The sequence below is a fragment of the Gossypium hirsutum genome, chromosome A13, assembly GCF_007990345.1.
Source record: "Gossypium hirsutum isolate 1008001.06 chromosome A13, Gossypium_hirsutum_v2.1, whole genome shotgun sequence".
NCBI lineage: Eukaryota > Viridiplantae > Streptophyta > Magnoliopsida > Malvales > Malvaceae > Gossypium > Gossypium hirsutum.
Genome location: NC_053436.1, coordinates 58037487 through 58054373, shown reverse-complemented (window position 1 = coordinate 58054373; position 16887 = coordinate 58037487). Strand labels below are relative to the sequence as shown.

Sequence of the window (16887 nt, the reverse complement as noted above, 5' to 3'; positions counted from 1 at the left end):
CCTAGTCAGAAAAATATTTAAAAGTTATTTTCTATGTTTATTTTATGTGAATTTATATCTGTGAAATTTTTGTGATTTAATTTTATCGTTTGGGTATCCGATTAAATAAAAGGGCTTAATCGCGTAAATTGAAAATTTTGGTAGTTTGATATATAAAGGGGCCGAATTGTTAGTGGCATTTAAAAGTGAAGGATTTATGTTGTAAATAACCCATAATTATATTATTGGGACGGTTAAGACTTATATCATGTGATTTTTATATTAAAAAAAAGTTATAAAAGTAATTCAATTATTATAACATATATAATATAAACATAAAATAAAGTTTACATATTTGTCTTAGTTATTTTTCATTGCCGAATATAAGGTAAAAGAAAAGAAGAAATAATAAGCTAGGGTTCGGCCTATTTGGAAGTTCAATCAAGGTTTGTTTTCTTGTCAGTTTTTGATAATTTTTACATTTTTGAGATCGTTGCTTCGAGTACTACAAAGCCCATGCTTAAATTTTTGATTTTGATGAATATTTTGGGTTGTGCCATTGTTGATAGCTTGTGATTTTTGTTGTTTGATGATGAAAAATGAAAGATATGTTTTAGATTAACATATTTTGTATTGGAGTTTTTGATGATTTTGAGTAATTAGGAGTAAAATTGCAAAAATAATAATTTGAGGGACTAAAATCCAAAATAAATCGAATATATGGACTTGTTTGAGAGTGGGTAAAATTCGGTTAACATAAGTATAGAGAAATTTGCTGTATTTTGTATTTTGTGCAATAGGGATTAAATTGTAAAAATTGTAAATGTCAAGGGTAAAATGGTAATTTGGCTATTTATGTGCTTTTAGACTAAATTGAATGAAAATATGTTTGAATGAGCTTAATTTGAATATTTTTAGATCAAGAACTAAAGAAATCGGATTTAGATCAGGGAAAGACGAAAGTTGTCAACTAGCTGCCCGATTTCATTTTGTACCGTCCGAGGTAAGTTTATAAGCAAATAGACGTGTTTATTTGGTAATTAAATGTTATTTTTATATGCTGTTATGAAATGTAGAATTTTTAATATGTTATGGCCGAAAATGATTAAATTTGACTACTACACTTCCGAGTTCGATTCGACCGAGTTACGATGTCCGAAAGTCCTGTATGAACCTTAGGAATAGTTAGGATACATATGTCATGACGTAGGATTCCAATATATGTGTACGAGTAAGACCATGGCATCGTTATGTGATTCTGATATGTGTTTGCGAGTAAGACCCTGTCTGGGAAAGTGGCATCGATACGTGACTACATGTAGGACCACGTCTGGGACGTTGGCATTGTACGACTTGTGTGATTATCCGAGTGTCCTATCCAATTCCGAATGGTTCATTGAGCAAAGGTAAATTGGATACGAGTGTGTATTACGAGTTAAATGGTCAGGTATGAATTAGTTTGTTGGCTATTAATGATAATATAAGTTTATACTTAATATTTGTTTGTTCATGTGAAGTTGATATTAATAAATTTAAGTGTTGTTGGTATGTGATTTCGGCTTTGTGATTTTAAAAGTTAATCATCAAGAAATGATTCATAATTATATGCAAGTGTGTGATTATATATATAAATGGCCGTGTTGGTGATATACATATATATATAAATATTTATGCGATATTATATTGTAATTTACTAGCTTATGTAAAAAGTATATGTAGGTTTGATTATAATATAATTAGTTGTTTGGAAAGTTGTAAGATAATAAGATAATTTGGCCTTTTGACCATTCAGCCTAGTTAATGTCCATGTGCGAATGTATACATGGGGATTTATATCCAGGTTTTAAGCCGAGATTAAATGGTATATAGTTTTTATTTACAATTTATTAGCCTAATTGAGTGGAACACTTTGTTAGGTCAATTATTTGCTTATGACTTGCTAAGCTATAATAGCTTACCGTGTGTATATTTGTTTCTATTTTTTTTAGATTTTGGAAATCAAGTTATCAACTCGGGGATCGTCAGCGAGGCTTATCATACTATCTATTATTTTGGGTACCTTTATAAATTAAATGCAAATTATGGCATGTATAGACTAAAGTATGCTTGACTTGATGAATTTTGGTTTTGTATAAAAGCCATGCGAAAATGGCTAAACCTTTAAGTTGAATTGGGTTATGTTAAGTATGGGCTATGTCTATCTTGATTTTATAATTAATTGTTAGAATATTTAAAATGTTACTATGGGTATTATATGCTTGAAAACGGTTTGCTTACGATGTCTAAATTTGGTCTTACATGTTCTTGGTTAAAAGATTTAATGAGCTTGATTGATGATAAAATTGCCAGTGGGAACTTGGATGGGTATGTGGTATTAGGTGAATAAATTCGGTTATGAGAATAAAAGAATAATATGTATTTAGTGTATTATATAATAATTGGTGATAGAAATGTAAAATGTGGAACGAATAAAAAGTGTTGGATAGATATATATTAGCTTAGTTGGCTGCGCAATATGTACATGTTTATTATTAGTATATTTGGCCATAGTGCAATGTATTAAACATTTAGATGTGATTACTTATTAAATATATAATGTAATTATATCATTAGACATAGTTACTAAGAATTTTCTTTTAATGTTAAATCATGGATGACATTAAATGATTAATAATTAAGTTATCCAAATATTGACTGCTACTTTGCCATTTAATACGTAACTTTAGGTAGATATATATAAGTGTATTTTTAATGGTGTGTGCATAAATTTATTAAATTTGCTAGACCAAATATTTATATTGTAATGATTATAGTAGGTATGAATAATCTTTACTGACATCAATTGGACGTTTAAATTTGCCTTATAGGTTTGTGTTGTCATGGTCGGTTATAACTACTTATATGTTTACAAGTATATAAAGAGTGAAACAAACTGCCTTAATGTATTACTTATGAATACTTTAATACTTAAAGTTGTAATGCCATACAAATAGATAAAACAAAGAAATAATAATGAAATATATATATTAAATTTAGTGCAACCTGTACATACACGTGACATATGTATTCCTTAAGTTAAATGATTAATATTGATGCCATAGATGTGTTCCATGTTTCGTGTATTAAATAAATATTTAAATTTGTATGTACATTTTATATTATACATTATTTGTGATGTATTGTGTATCTCAATTTATTTTAAGATTTGATAATGATTTGAGTTATGAGCTTATATGTGATCTGAATTTTGATTTAAAATTTAAAAACAATGTTTGTATGAATAATAGTTTAATTGGTAATACCTCATAACCCTACTATGGTGACGGATATGGGTTAAAGGTGTTACAGGCAACCCATGGTGAGGGCACCTTCTCAAAAGTTCCTTGTATCTCTCCTATGCATCGTAGAGTTTTTCTAAATCCATCTGCACAAAAGAAGAGATATCATTAAGTAATTTAGTCGTTTTAGCCGGCGGAAAATATTTTAGTAAAATTTTTCGGTCATTTGTTCCCATGTAGTAATTGACCCTTGTGGTAACGAGTTCAACCACTGTTTAGCTTTGTTCCTCAATGAAAAAGGGAATAACCGAATATGAATGACATCATCAGAGACACCATTAATTTTAAATGTATCGCATAGTTCTAAGAAGTTGGCTAAATGAGCGTTGGGATCCTCATCCTGCAAACCATCAAATTGAACAAATTGCTGTATCATTTTAATAGTGTTAGGTTTTATTTCAAAATTATTTGCAGCTACAGCAGGTCTAACTATGCTTGATTCAGTTCCTGTAAAAGAAGGTTTAGCATAATCATACATAGTGCGTGGAGTAGGATTTTGATTAACCGCAATTGCAAGAGGTAACTTATTGCCTTGGTTTTCAGCCATCTCTTCAGTTGGGGGTTGAGTATCGTCTTCTTGTTCGTTCTCTGTGTATCTTAAGCTTAGCCTTATTTCTCTTTGATTTCTGCGAACTGTACGATCGATTTCTTCGTCAAAAACTAATGGCCCTGACGGGTTTGTTCTAGTCATAAACTATAAAAAACTGCCAAGAGAAGGAAAAAGTAAATTAATAAATAATAATAAAAATTAAATTAAATTAAATTGCAAAAAAAAAATAAATGGCCAAAGTAATAAAAATTGAGCGTTCCTAATATCTTAGTTCCCTGGCAACGGCGCCAAAAACTTGATCGTTGATTTCATGATAGGTTTTAAATATTTATAATTACTCATTCTTGAACTAACTATTATCGTGGTGTAGGCAAGTGTACCTATCGAACAGTAGTATAGTTTTAGCAAGACTGGATTGTCGAACCCAAAGGAACTAAAAGTACTAGTAATAACTGTCTTTTTATTATCTAGCCTAAGAATAAAGAGGTTTTTGTTTTAACTAACTAATTATCTAAACTAAGAATGCACAGAGAATGGACTTGGGGAATTGCTTTTGGAAAAATCGATTGAATGAAGACAATACCTAAGGAAAAATCCACCTAGACTGTACTTGTTATTCTGGCTCTGAATCGGATGATTTATTCATTTAACTTGTTCGGTAGAGATCCCTGAGTTATGTTATTATCCCTATTCAAGACTAATAACGTCTAATCCCTAGATTGAATAATCGAGACTTTTCTCTAATTAACACTCTAGGTTGCATTAACTCGATCTATGGATCACCTTATTAGGTTTCACCCTAATCCAGCAAAATCTTGTCACCCTATGTCTAGGCGCGCAATCAACTCCGCTTAATTATGAAAAATGTACTCTTAGACAGGGTCTATTCCTCCTCTGAATAAGAGCTTATCTTGAATCGGTATCCTAGGATATCAAAACAAGAATTAAGAACATATAATTAAGAACAAATCAAATATTTATCATACAATTCAGAAAATAATAATAAGATTCATCTTAGGTTTCATTCCCCTTAGCTATTTAAGGGATTTAGTTCATAACTAAATAAGAAAACATCTAAGAATAATAAAGAATACAAAACATAAACAAAACCCAAAACTCCTGAAGGGGAATTGAGGAGAGACCTTTAGTCTTGATTATGAATCCGATTTCTGAGATGAATCACTCGGCTTTCTTGGAGTAATTCCTTACCCCCTACTCTGTCCTCCTATTTTTTTCCTCCTTTATGGTGTATTTATAGGCTTTGGAATGCCTAAGAGCCCTCAAAATTAGCCTTTTTCGAATTGGACTCAACTTGGGCTCGGTAGTGACACGCCAGTGTGACATGCCCGTGTGCGATTACTTCAAGCTGTGCTCGAGCCTGCCAAAATGACACGGGTGTGTGGTATGCCTGTGTGAGGAGGTCTAGGCCGTGTTGATTTCTTACGTTTTCCCATTTTATTCGTTTTTGGCCCGTTTCTCATTCCTTTCGCTCTCCTATGCCCTCCTAAGTGTAAAACATGAAATTAAAGCATTAGGGGCATCGAATTCACCAATTCTAATGGAAAATCATCCATAAAATGCTTTAAACATGGGGTAAAAATATGTATAAATTACGGTTTATCAACAATGCCATGGTTATTTCATGAATATAAGAATGGTGAATTTGTAAGCATGAATGATATTACGGTCATTATCCACGACGATACGAACAAGTACGATGAAGATGCTCTGTGCAATGAGAAAAACCCCATTTCAACCTTAGGAATTGTTTAGGATACAAGTGACATGTCACTAGGAATTAAGAAATCTGAGCTCGTTGAGTGGTCCGAGTTCGTTATATATGTGAGAATCTGAACTTGTTGAGTGGTCCAAGTTCGTGATATATGTAGCATTCGAGCTCATTGAGTGGTCTGAATTCATTATAGATGCGAGCATTCGAGCTCGTTGAGTGGTCCGAGTTCATAATGGATGTGATACATGTAACATCTGAGCTCGTTGAGAGGTCCGAGTTCATTATAGATGTGTTACATGTTATAAGGTAGCTCTGGCTACGTATGTTTATGTGGAACTTATGTGCAAGTTTCCGTGTATCCAATAGTATTCCAAGTGTTCAATGGGTATTATAATGAATGATGCGATGAAAGTCCCGAGATAGGCATGGTAATGAAGGTAAAGTTATTCAATATGCTATAGATACGTACAGGTATGTATGTTATACTCATGAGTAATGCTTTGTTACAGGATAATATATGCCCAAAAGGTGTAACAGCCCGATTTAGGGCCAAAACGGAATAGTGGTTTCGAAACCACGAATTCGAGGTTGAAAAAAAAATTATTTTGATTAAGTTTTAGTGTTTATATTATGATTGCATAATCGTGTGAAAATTTCGTTGCAAAATTTTATCGATTAGGTGTTTAATTTGACGTTTAGGACTAAATTGAAATAAGTGAAAAAATGTGTGCTTTCTTGTTCATAAAGTACTTGATTGAAATGGGGGTTTTAAGTAAAGGTCCTTAAATGGAAATTAGACCATTATACTTTATATGGACAAAAATTTGGACATGGATGGAATTTTTAGAAAGTTTAGTAGTAAGGGCATTTTTGTCATTTGCATAATAAATGAAATAAAATGGGAAAATAACACAAAAATGTGTTCATCTTCATTTAGTTTGGTCGAAACTTGCATGTTCTCCATAGCTGGGGTTTGTTTCAAGCTTTCAAGCTCAATAGTAAGTGCATTCAAGCCCCATTTTTAATGTTCTTTACATTTTTGAAATCATCGTAGCTCGGTTTACCTATTTCTACCATTATTTCGAGTTAGGGTTTATGTTTAAAAATTTACCCATGAATGATATGCATGTATTTTGATGTTTGATGGTAGAATATGAATGTTTAAGGTTAGGAGAACGATCTTTTCTAAGCGATTTTTAGCGAAAATGAGCAAAACGGTATAATTGGTAAAAATATCTAATGCTCATAAGTGCATGTTAGAGTGAGAATTTTATGTTTTCATAGAAAAGAAAAATGATCAGCATGTCATAAAACATAAGAATAAGGGCTGAAATTAAATCTCCGAGCCTAGGGGCAAAATTGTAATTTTGTAAAAGTTAGGGGGCAAAAATGTAATTTTTCCATAATGTGATTTTTGGATTGAAATAAATAGTATGAGTATTAAATGAGCTAAATGTGTTGTTATAGATCAAGAAAGGCGTGGAATCGACCTCGAACGGGGGAAGAAAAAGGTTTTGGACTAAATTGCAAAATTTCCATATTTTGCACCGAGGTAAGTTTGTATGTAAATAATACATTAACTTCATTTACATTTTTATATTTCAGCCTATTATAAATCGACTATTGGAAGAATGGAAATAAGTAATAGAGAGAAAAATCCCGGTTGAACATTCGGAAAGATTGAATAATATAGATGTAGCGTAGCTAGGTCACATGTATGATGCTGAGTGCACATCATGTGTACAACAGAGCTACGAGATACTATGTAGTAGCTAGGTCACATGTCTGATACGGGATGTATCCCATATAGACAAGAGAGCTACGGGAGAGATAAATGTAGCTAGGTCGCATGTGTGATTCCAAGTGAAGGACACCATGTAGACAAGAGAGCTATGAGATAAATTGGCTAGGTCGCATGGGTGGTACTAAGTGTTCACCATGTGTACAAGAGAGCCGAATTATATGAAATATGATGGTGGGGCTATGTGCTGAAACCATCAAGTATAGAGGATTGATCCGAATTGTTCAACGGGAAGGTTTTAAGGTGACATTGTAATCATGACCTATACTTGCGATGTAAGAAATGTGGTGAAAATGAATTGTGATATGCATGCTAAAATGGGGTTAATACAAAGAAAGTGTGAAAGAGTGAATTAGCAATAATATTGTTTTGGACAGTCACAGTGACGTGAATTTGAAAAATCACCAAAAATAGTAGAAATTTAATTAGAGACTGAATGAGATATGAAATTAAATCTTAATGAGTCTATTCCCATGTAAAAGAAATAGAGCAAGTAAAGGAACTCTATATTTTGATATATTTATATTTGTGTGTGACTCGCTCGGAATGACTATGTGATCCCTTGTTCTAACTTTGAAAAATCAGTAAAAATTGTACAAAACAAATTAAGAAATATAGTTTATATGTATAGATTCCTTATTGAGTCGAGTTTTAAATGAAACATATTTCATGGATATTTGAATTGTGTATTGGGAGAAATTTGATTCGTAGTGAACAGAGGTTAGATCAGTCGAGCTGTATAACAGGGGAAATTTTAACTAATAAACTATACTAATTGGCCAGACCAAAAATTCTAGAAATATTTTAGTAATAATTAATATGAGTCTAGTTTCAAAAAAAATTTACGGATTTGAATTCTGAGTTTTGTAACTTGAGTTATAATTTATTTAGTGAATATGACGCAGGAGAGACGGCTTGACCAAAGTGGAGTAAATAGTAAAATTAAAACGTAGATACACTTGAGTTATTGTGTAAACATATTAAATTCTTTATTCATTATTTATATACTTGCTTACTAAGCTATAAGGTTACTTCCTTTTCTCTCTTTTGTCTTATAGTGTCGTCCAGCTTGCACAGGAGTCAAGGATCGTTGAAGATCTGCCTACACCATCAATACTTTTGGGTATTTGAACTGAACATTTTGAATTATGGCATGTATAGTAGACTTAGTTATTTTGTTACGTGTCATAATTGTCTAGGTTTAAAATATTAATTATAGTATCTGATCGATTATTTTGAACGAAGCCTTTGAAATTGGCTAGTATTGTTAAAGGCATATGTTATAATGATTCATGATCTAATTGCACGCCATATTTTTGTCTCGGTTTTATTAAATAGTATGTACTATGATTTGTTAATACCTCTTACCCTGTTTCGGCGACGGATACAGGTAAGGGGTGTTACAAAAGGTATATTCATGTATATGTATATGAATATTTGATTAATGAGCTAGAATGCTTGAATGATGAATAATCTTGGTGATTATGTTATTATGCCATCATATGATAGTTATCATGGTATTGCACTAAAACATTTTTAAACATCAGCAGTTGTGTGATTTCGAAAATCCACCAAAAATTGTAGAGATTGAATTAGAGACTGAATAAAATATGAGATTAAAGCTTATTGAATATAGTTTCACATAGAAGAAACAGTGTAAGCAAAAGAGTTTCATATTATGAGATATTTGAACTTTTGTAAGATAGAGTTAGAGTGCTTTTGGGCTCCCCTATCTCAACTTTGGAAAATCACTAAAAATTGTACAAAAATGATTATGAATTAGAATTTATATGACTAAATACTTAATGAGCATATTTTCAATAGAAATAGATGGGAACATTATCCAAATCTTGTACGAAGAGATAATTAATTTTTAGTGCAGAGGGTCAGAGCTGTCAAACAGCAGAATAGGGGTGATTTAAAGAATAAACTGTACTTATTGGCTAATCCAAAAATTCTAAAAATTTTATGATAATAATATATGTGAGTATAGTTGGAGGGAAAATTAGCGAATCTTAATTTGGAGTTTCGTAGCTCCAGATATAAATAATTTAGTAACTATGACTTGAGAAAACAACATGACCAGAATATAAGTAAAAGTATTATTATGGTTATATTACCATGGAATCATGTTGATAATTTGCTTATTATTTTCATATGGACTTATTGAGTTTTAAGCTTACTCCCTCCTCTCCATTTCTTTAGTGTTGTCAGGTCAGCTCGGGGTTGGAGATTGCCGGAGGCAGCATCACACTATCAGGCTACCACCTTTGGAGTATTGTTGAATCTTACTATCTTCAAGTGAGTGGCATGTATAGGGGCTTAGTCATTATAATGTGTATTCTTTTGATTTGGCCAAGATGTTGGCCTAAGTTGATTCGTTGTGTTTAGCCATGAGATGTGGCTTGTATGGGTTATGGCTTGTAAGCCTATTTATCCAAGCTATTTATTGATGCATTGTGATGTGGTCATGTGATTATAATTTTTTGACATGAATGGTTAGTATTACGGTATGTATGCTTGATGAATGTCTTATGACCAAACAAAGTGGTCATAATCAGAGAATAAAGTATGATATGGCAGTAAGTCAATAATGCTTGAGCATGAAATTGGTGTGGAATGACTTAGGTAAGCATGGTATAAATGTATAAGTAATAATCAAAATGACATGTTCAATTGATTGTGAATTGGTTTGTTTAGACTTGGTATAAAATCAGTAAACAAAACTTACAATTGAGTCTTAATGGAGAATGTTTAATCATTTACTTGATGCTACATTGTATATGTCTATAATGTATTTAAGTATGTGAGGTATTAATGGTAACAAAAAGGCTTGGAAAATAGCCTAAGTGCTAGTCACAAAAGCAGAGACACGGCCATGTGTCTCAACCGTGTGGAGGACAGGGCCTAGCACACGAGCGTGTGATCTTTCTGAGTGGTTCAATTTGTTTTGCTGACATCATAAACAAAGAGTTACACGGCCTGAGCAGGGTATCCCTGTGTCCACACTGGCATGTAACCCTGTTTCATGAAATTTTTTATAAGTTTCCCAAACCTGAACCACCCCGATGTTTGTTTTAGGCCTCGAAGGCCTGTACAAGGGATGATATACATGTATTTGAAAAGTTTCAATTTTGGGCAAAATTTTGTGACTCGGTTTTGCATGTTTGTGAATGTTTAAGTCCGATAACGCCTTGAACCCTGTCCCGACGTTGGATATAGGTAAGGGGTGTTACATTTAATGGTATCAGAGCTATGATTTTGTCAGTTTTTAGACTAACCTAGCATGTATGAGAGTCTAGCTATACATGCCACCAATATGTGATAATGTGATGTCTCTCGGCACGGATGAGAATTCTCTTGTTAGACAAAGGTACTCTCCAACCGAGCTACACTGACCATGTTAAATGTGAAGCTAAGGTATTCGAGTAAAATACAGTTATGATGAGCCTAAACTCAGAAAAGTATGAATAAAAGCGCATGATATGCTGGTGATAACATGTGAGATAAAATTTTATGTTGCGAGGAATACTTATGCTTGTTTGATTTTATATGATATTTTGTACTTGACTTGTTTGATTAAGTGAATGTGATAAACGAAATTCATAAAGGTATGAAAAAATGTTAAATATCATTTTACGGATGGAAATGTCATTATGCCGATTGGATGTTGAATGTTGATGAATTTCAATGATATTTGATAAACCGTAATTTATACATATATTTACCCCATGTTTAACACATTTTATGGATGATTTCCTATTAGAATTGGTGAATTTGATTCTCCTAATGCTTTAATTTCATGTTTTATATTTAGAAGAGCATAGGAGAGCGAAAGGAACGAGAAACGGGCCAAAAATAGAGAAAATGGGCCAAAGTACGAAATCAACACGGCCTGGACCTCCTCACACGGGCAGGCCACACAGCCGTGTCAATTTGGTAAGCTCAAGCACGGCCTAAAGTAATCGCACACAGGCGTGTCCCTGACGAGCCCAAGTTGAGTCTAATTCAGAAAAGGCTAATTTTGAGGGCTCATAGGCATTCCAAAGCCTATAAATACACCCTAGAGGAGGAAGAAAGGGAGACACAGAATAGGGAGTAAGGAATTACTCCAAGGAAGCCGATTGATCCATTTCAGAAGCCGGATTCACCATCAAGACTGAAGATTTCTCCTCAATTTCCCCTTCAGGAGTTTTGGGTTTTCTTTATGTTTTGTATTCTTTATTATTGTAAGATATTTTCTTATTTAGTTATGAACTAAAACCCCTAAATACCTAAGGGGAATGAAACCTAAGACGAATCTTGTTATTATTTTCTGAATTGTATGATAAATATTTTACTTGTTCTTATTTATGTGTTCTTAATTGTTGTTTTGATATCCTAGGATACTGATTCAAGATAAGCTCTTATTCAGAGGAGGAATAGACCCTTTCTAAGAGTACATTTGTCATAATTAAGCGGAGTTGTTTGCGCGCCTAGACATAGTGTGACAAGATTTTGTCGGATTAGGGTGAAACCTAATAAGGGGATCCATAGATCAAGTTAATGCAACCCTAGGGTGTGAATTAGAAAAGGGTCTCAATTATTCAATCTAGGGATTAGACGTTATTAGTCTTGAATAGGGATAATTACATAACTTAGGGATCTCTACGGAATAAGTTAAATGAATAAATCGTCCGATTCGGAGCCAGAATAACAAGTACAGTCTAGGTGGATTTTTCCTTAGGTTTTGTCTTAATTCAATCGATTCTCCCAAAAGCAATTCCCCAATTCTATTCTCTGTGAATTCTTAGTTTAGATAATTAGTAAGTTAAAACAAAACCTCTTTATTCTTGGGCTAGATAATAAAAAGACAATCATTACTAGTACTTTTAGTTCCTTTGGGTTTGACAATCTGGTCTTGCTAAAACTATACTACTGTTCGATAGGTACACTTGCCTACATCGCAATAATAGTTAGTTTCAAGAACGATTAATTATAAATATTTAAAACCTATCACGAAATCACGCAATCAAGTTTTTGGTGTCGTTGCCGGGGAACTAAGATATTAGGAATGCTCGATTTTTATTACTTTAGCCATTTATCTTTTACGTTTCAGTTTCAAGTTTTTTTTTCTTTCTCTTAGAAGGTTTTTATAGTTTATGACTAGAAGAAACTCGTCAGGACCACTACTTTTTGAGAAAGAAATCGATCGCATAGTTCATAGACATCAAAGAGAAATAAGGTGAAGCTTAAAATACACAGAGAATGAGCAAGAGGACGATATCAACCTTCAACTGAAGAGATGGCTAAAAACCAAGACAATTAGCTATGTCCTACAATTGCGGTTAATCAAAATCCTACTCCACGCACTATGTATGATTATGCTAAACCTTCTTTAACAAGAACTGAATCAAGCATAGTTAGACCTGTTGTAACTGCAAATACTTTTGAACTAAAACCTAACACTATTCAAATAATACAGCAATTTGTTCAGTTTGATGGTTTGCAGGATGAGTATCCCAACGCTCACTTAGCAAACTTCTTAGAACTATGCGATACATTTAAAATTAATGGTGTTTCTGATGATGCCATTCGTCTTCAGTTATTCCCTTTTTTATTGAGGAACAAAGCTAAACAGTGGTTGAACTATTACCACGAGGGTCAATCACTACTTGGGAACAAACGACCGAAAAATTTCTATTAAAATATTTTCCGCCAGCTAAAATGGCTAAATTTCGTAATGATATCTGTTCATTTGTGTAGATAGACTTATAAACTCTTTACGATGCATGGGAGAGATACAAAGACTTACTGAGAAGATGCCCTCACCATGGGTTACTACTTCGGCTACAGGTTCAAATGTTCCATAATGGCCTGAATCTTTCGACTCGAAAAATGGTTGACGAAGATGCTGGCGGAACCATCAATAATAAAACACCTGAAAATGCCTATGATTTTATAGAAGAGATGTCACTGAATAACTATCAATGGCAAGTCATGAGGACAAAACCAATGAAAACAGCCGGTGTTTATAAGGTCGATTCGATCACCATGCTCTCTAATCAGGTAGAACTTTTGAATAAGAAAATTGATGGTTTTCTTAGTTCTTTTCAAGTTCACCCAGTAATGCAGTGCGACGCAAGTGGAGGTGGATCAAGCGATGCGGAATACCAACCTTATGGCCACAACATGGATAACGAGCAGTTAAATTACATGGGTAATAATTTTCAATCACAAAACAATCCATATAGTAACACTTACAATGCAGGTTGGAGGAACCACCCAAATTTCTCATGGGGAGGCCAAGGAAATCAGAGACCACCTCTAGACTACCAACAAGCACCCCGCCAATAGGAAAAGAAGCCGAACCTTGAAGAGATGCTCTCAAAGTTTATATTGGTGTCAGAAACTCATTTCCAGAACACCGAGACAGCACTTAAAAATCAACAAGCGTCGATCCAATGGCTCAAAACTCAGATAGGCCAGCTGTCCAAACTAATTTCGGAAAGACCACTAGGAAGTTTACTTAGTAACACCAAATCAAAAGAGCATGTAAAAGCAGTTACACTAACGAGTGGAAAAGTGTTAGCAGAATCTGAAAAGAAGCTAACACAATAAGCCGTGGTAAGCGAAAGGGGGGAAGAAAAACCCGAAAATAGTGACAAACCAGTGCCGAAGGAATATAAACCACCAGTTCCATACCCATCAAAATTGAAAAAAGATCGCATTGATGCACAATTTGGTAAGCTTCTTGAACTTTTTAAGCAATTACATATCAACTTACCTTTGGTTGAAGCCATCTCGCAGATGCCTACATACGCAAAATTTTTAAAGGAGCTTCTAACAAATAAAAGGAAGTTCGAGGACTTATCTACTCCAAAACAAGCTACCAACCAAACTGAAACATCCAGGAAGTTTTACTATCCCTTGCTTAATTGGTAGTTTGAATGTTGAGAAAGCACTAGCTGATTTAGGCGCTAGCATTAATTTGATGCCATATAAAATGTTCAAACAACTTGGTCTTGGGGAACCTAAACCTACTAGGATGAGTATTCAATTAGCCGATAGATCTGTTAAATATCCTAGGGGTATTATAGAAGACGTACTTGTGAAAGTAGATAAAGTCATATTTCCTGTTGATTTTGTTGTGCTTGACATGGATGAAGATGTAGAAGTACCCTTAATTTTAGGGCGCCCATTTTTAGCCACTACTAAGGCTATAATCGATGTGATGATGATAAATTGGTACTTAGAGTAGGTGACGAGGAGATTATCTTTAAAATTTATGATGCTATGAGGTTCTCTAGGGAACAGGATGATTCATGTTATTTTATTGACTCTATTGATCATATTACTCAAGAGTCTTTTCAGGAAATTGTATAGAAGGAGACGACAGAACTGTATCCAGCTCAAGAAGAGGAGACAAATGATGAACCTAATGAGCATTCGTCAAGACAAGTAGAATATAAAGGCATTAAGATAAACGATGAACTCAAGCAAAAACCCTCTATTGAGAAGCCTCCCAAACTGGAACTTAAACAATTACCAAACCACTTGGAATACGCATTCATTGGAAATAATTCTACATTACCAGTTATTATTGCTTCTAACTTGCAACCAAAGGAGAAAAAGGAATTAATCGAAGTATTACAAGAACATAAAAAGGCCATAGCTTGGAAAATTTCTGACATAAAAGGAATCATCCCTTCTTTTTGCACCCACAAAATTTTGGTAGAAGATGAATACAAACCGTGTGTGCAAGCTTAAAGACGACTGAACCCCAACATGAAGAAAGTTGTTAAAGCCAAGGTAATTAAACCTCTAGATGCTGGAATTATTTATCCTATTTCTGAAATTTCTTGGGTAAGTCCAGTGGAGGTTGTCCCTGAGAAAGGAGGCACGATGGTTGTGACCAACGAGAAGAATGAATTAATCCCAACAAGGACAATCACAGGATAGAGAGTTTGCATTGACTACAGGAAACTGAATGATGCCACAAGAAAAGATCACTTCCCCTTACCCTTCATTGACCAAATGTTGGAAAGATTATCCGGGCATATGTGCTACTACTTTCTAGACGGACTCTCTGGTTACTTCTAGATCCCAATAGCTCCTGAAGATCAAGAAAAAATGACATTCACATGCCCATATGGTACGTTTGCTTATCGTAGAATGCCTTTTGGATTATGTAATGCTCCTACCACTTTTTAGTGCTGTATGATGGCCATCTTTGATGAACTCGTGGAATATATCATGGAAGTATTTATGGTTGATTTCTTGGTATTCGGTAACTCTTTCCATCTCTACCTTAAAAATTTAAAATGAGTTTTAATAAGATGTGAGGAAACGAACCTTGTCCTTAACTGGGAGAAATGTCACTTCATGGTTCAAGAAGGTATTGTATTAGGGCATAAAATTTCCAGTAAAGGGATTGAAGTGGACAAATCTAAAATAGAAACAATCAAAAAATTACCCCCTCCTAGTTCGGTTAAGGCTATTAGAAGCTTTTTAGGACATGCTGGTTTTTATAGAAGATTTATTAAGGATTTTTCTAAAATAGCTAAGACTTTGACTAAATTACTAGAAAAATATATATCTTTTAATTTCAATCAGGAATGTTTAGAAGCATTTAATACTTTAAAGGATAAATTAATTAACGCTCCAATCATAATAACACCTGACTGGAACTTACCATTTGAATTAATGTGTGATGCAAGTGATTTTCCAGTAGGTGCAGTATTGGGACAGCGAAGAGACAAGCATTTTCAACCTATCCGTTATGCTAGCAAAACTTTGGCAACTGCACAAGAGAATTATACTACTACGGAAAAAGAATTGCTAGCTGTGGTTTTTGCATTTCATAAATTTCGATCATATCTCATATTGTCTAAAGTTGTTGTTTACACTGACCATTCTGCCCTTTGCTACCTTTTACCTAAAACTGATGCAAAACCTCGACTCATTTGATGGGTTCTCCTATTGCAGGAATTTGACTTGGAAATTTAGGATAAGAAAGGAGCTGAAAATCTCGCGGCTGATCATCTGTCCAGGCTTGAGAACTCCAGTACCAAAGAAATAGATAAAGTTGAAATAAATGATTCGTTTCCTGAAGAACAATTTTTCACTATATCTGACTCCGAGGTACCTTGGTTTGCAGACATCATGAATTTTTTAGCCGCTAACATTATCCCAAAAGAGTAAACACACCAGCAAAAGAAACGATTCTTTAATGATGTGAAAAGCTACTTTTGGGACAACCCCTTTCTTTTTCGCAGATGTACAGATCAAGTCATTAGAAGATGTGTTACAAGATCAGAAACATCAAAAATACTGGAACATTGCCACTCAGGGCCAACTGGAGGACACTATAGTGGAACTAAGACCGTACATAAAATACTTGAATCGGGTTTTTACTGGCCCTCATTATTCAAATACGCTAACAGGTACGTTACTTCCTGTGAAAAATGCCAATAGATAGGTAACATATCTAAACATGATGAAATGC

General features: G+C 33.9%; 2 non-coding genes across 2 annotated transcripts; one reads left to right on the top strand and one right to left on the bottom strand.

Moving 5' to 3' along the window:
• The first annotated feature begins 3329 nt into the window (after positions 1-3329).
• On the top strand, positions 3330-3436 carry LOC121213450 (small nucleolar RNA R71). The gene has a single exon (XR_005908831.1). It is a non-coding gene; the product is annotated as a small nucleolar RNA R71 (small nucleolar RNA).
• A 9676-nt stretch (positions 3437-13112) lies between these two features.
• On the bottom strand, positions 13113-13219 carry LOC121212937 (small nucleolar RNA R71). Its single transcript, XR_005908308.1, has one exon. It is a non-coding gene; the product is annotated as a small nucleolar RNA R71 (small nucleolar RNA).
• Positions 13220-16887: the final 3668 nt, after the last annotated feature.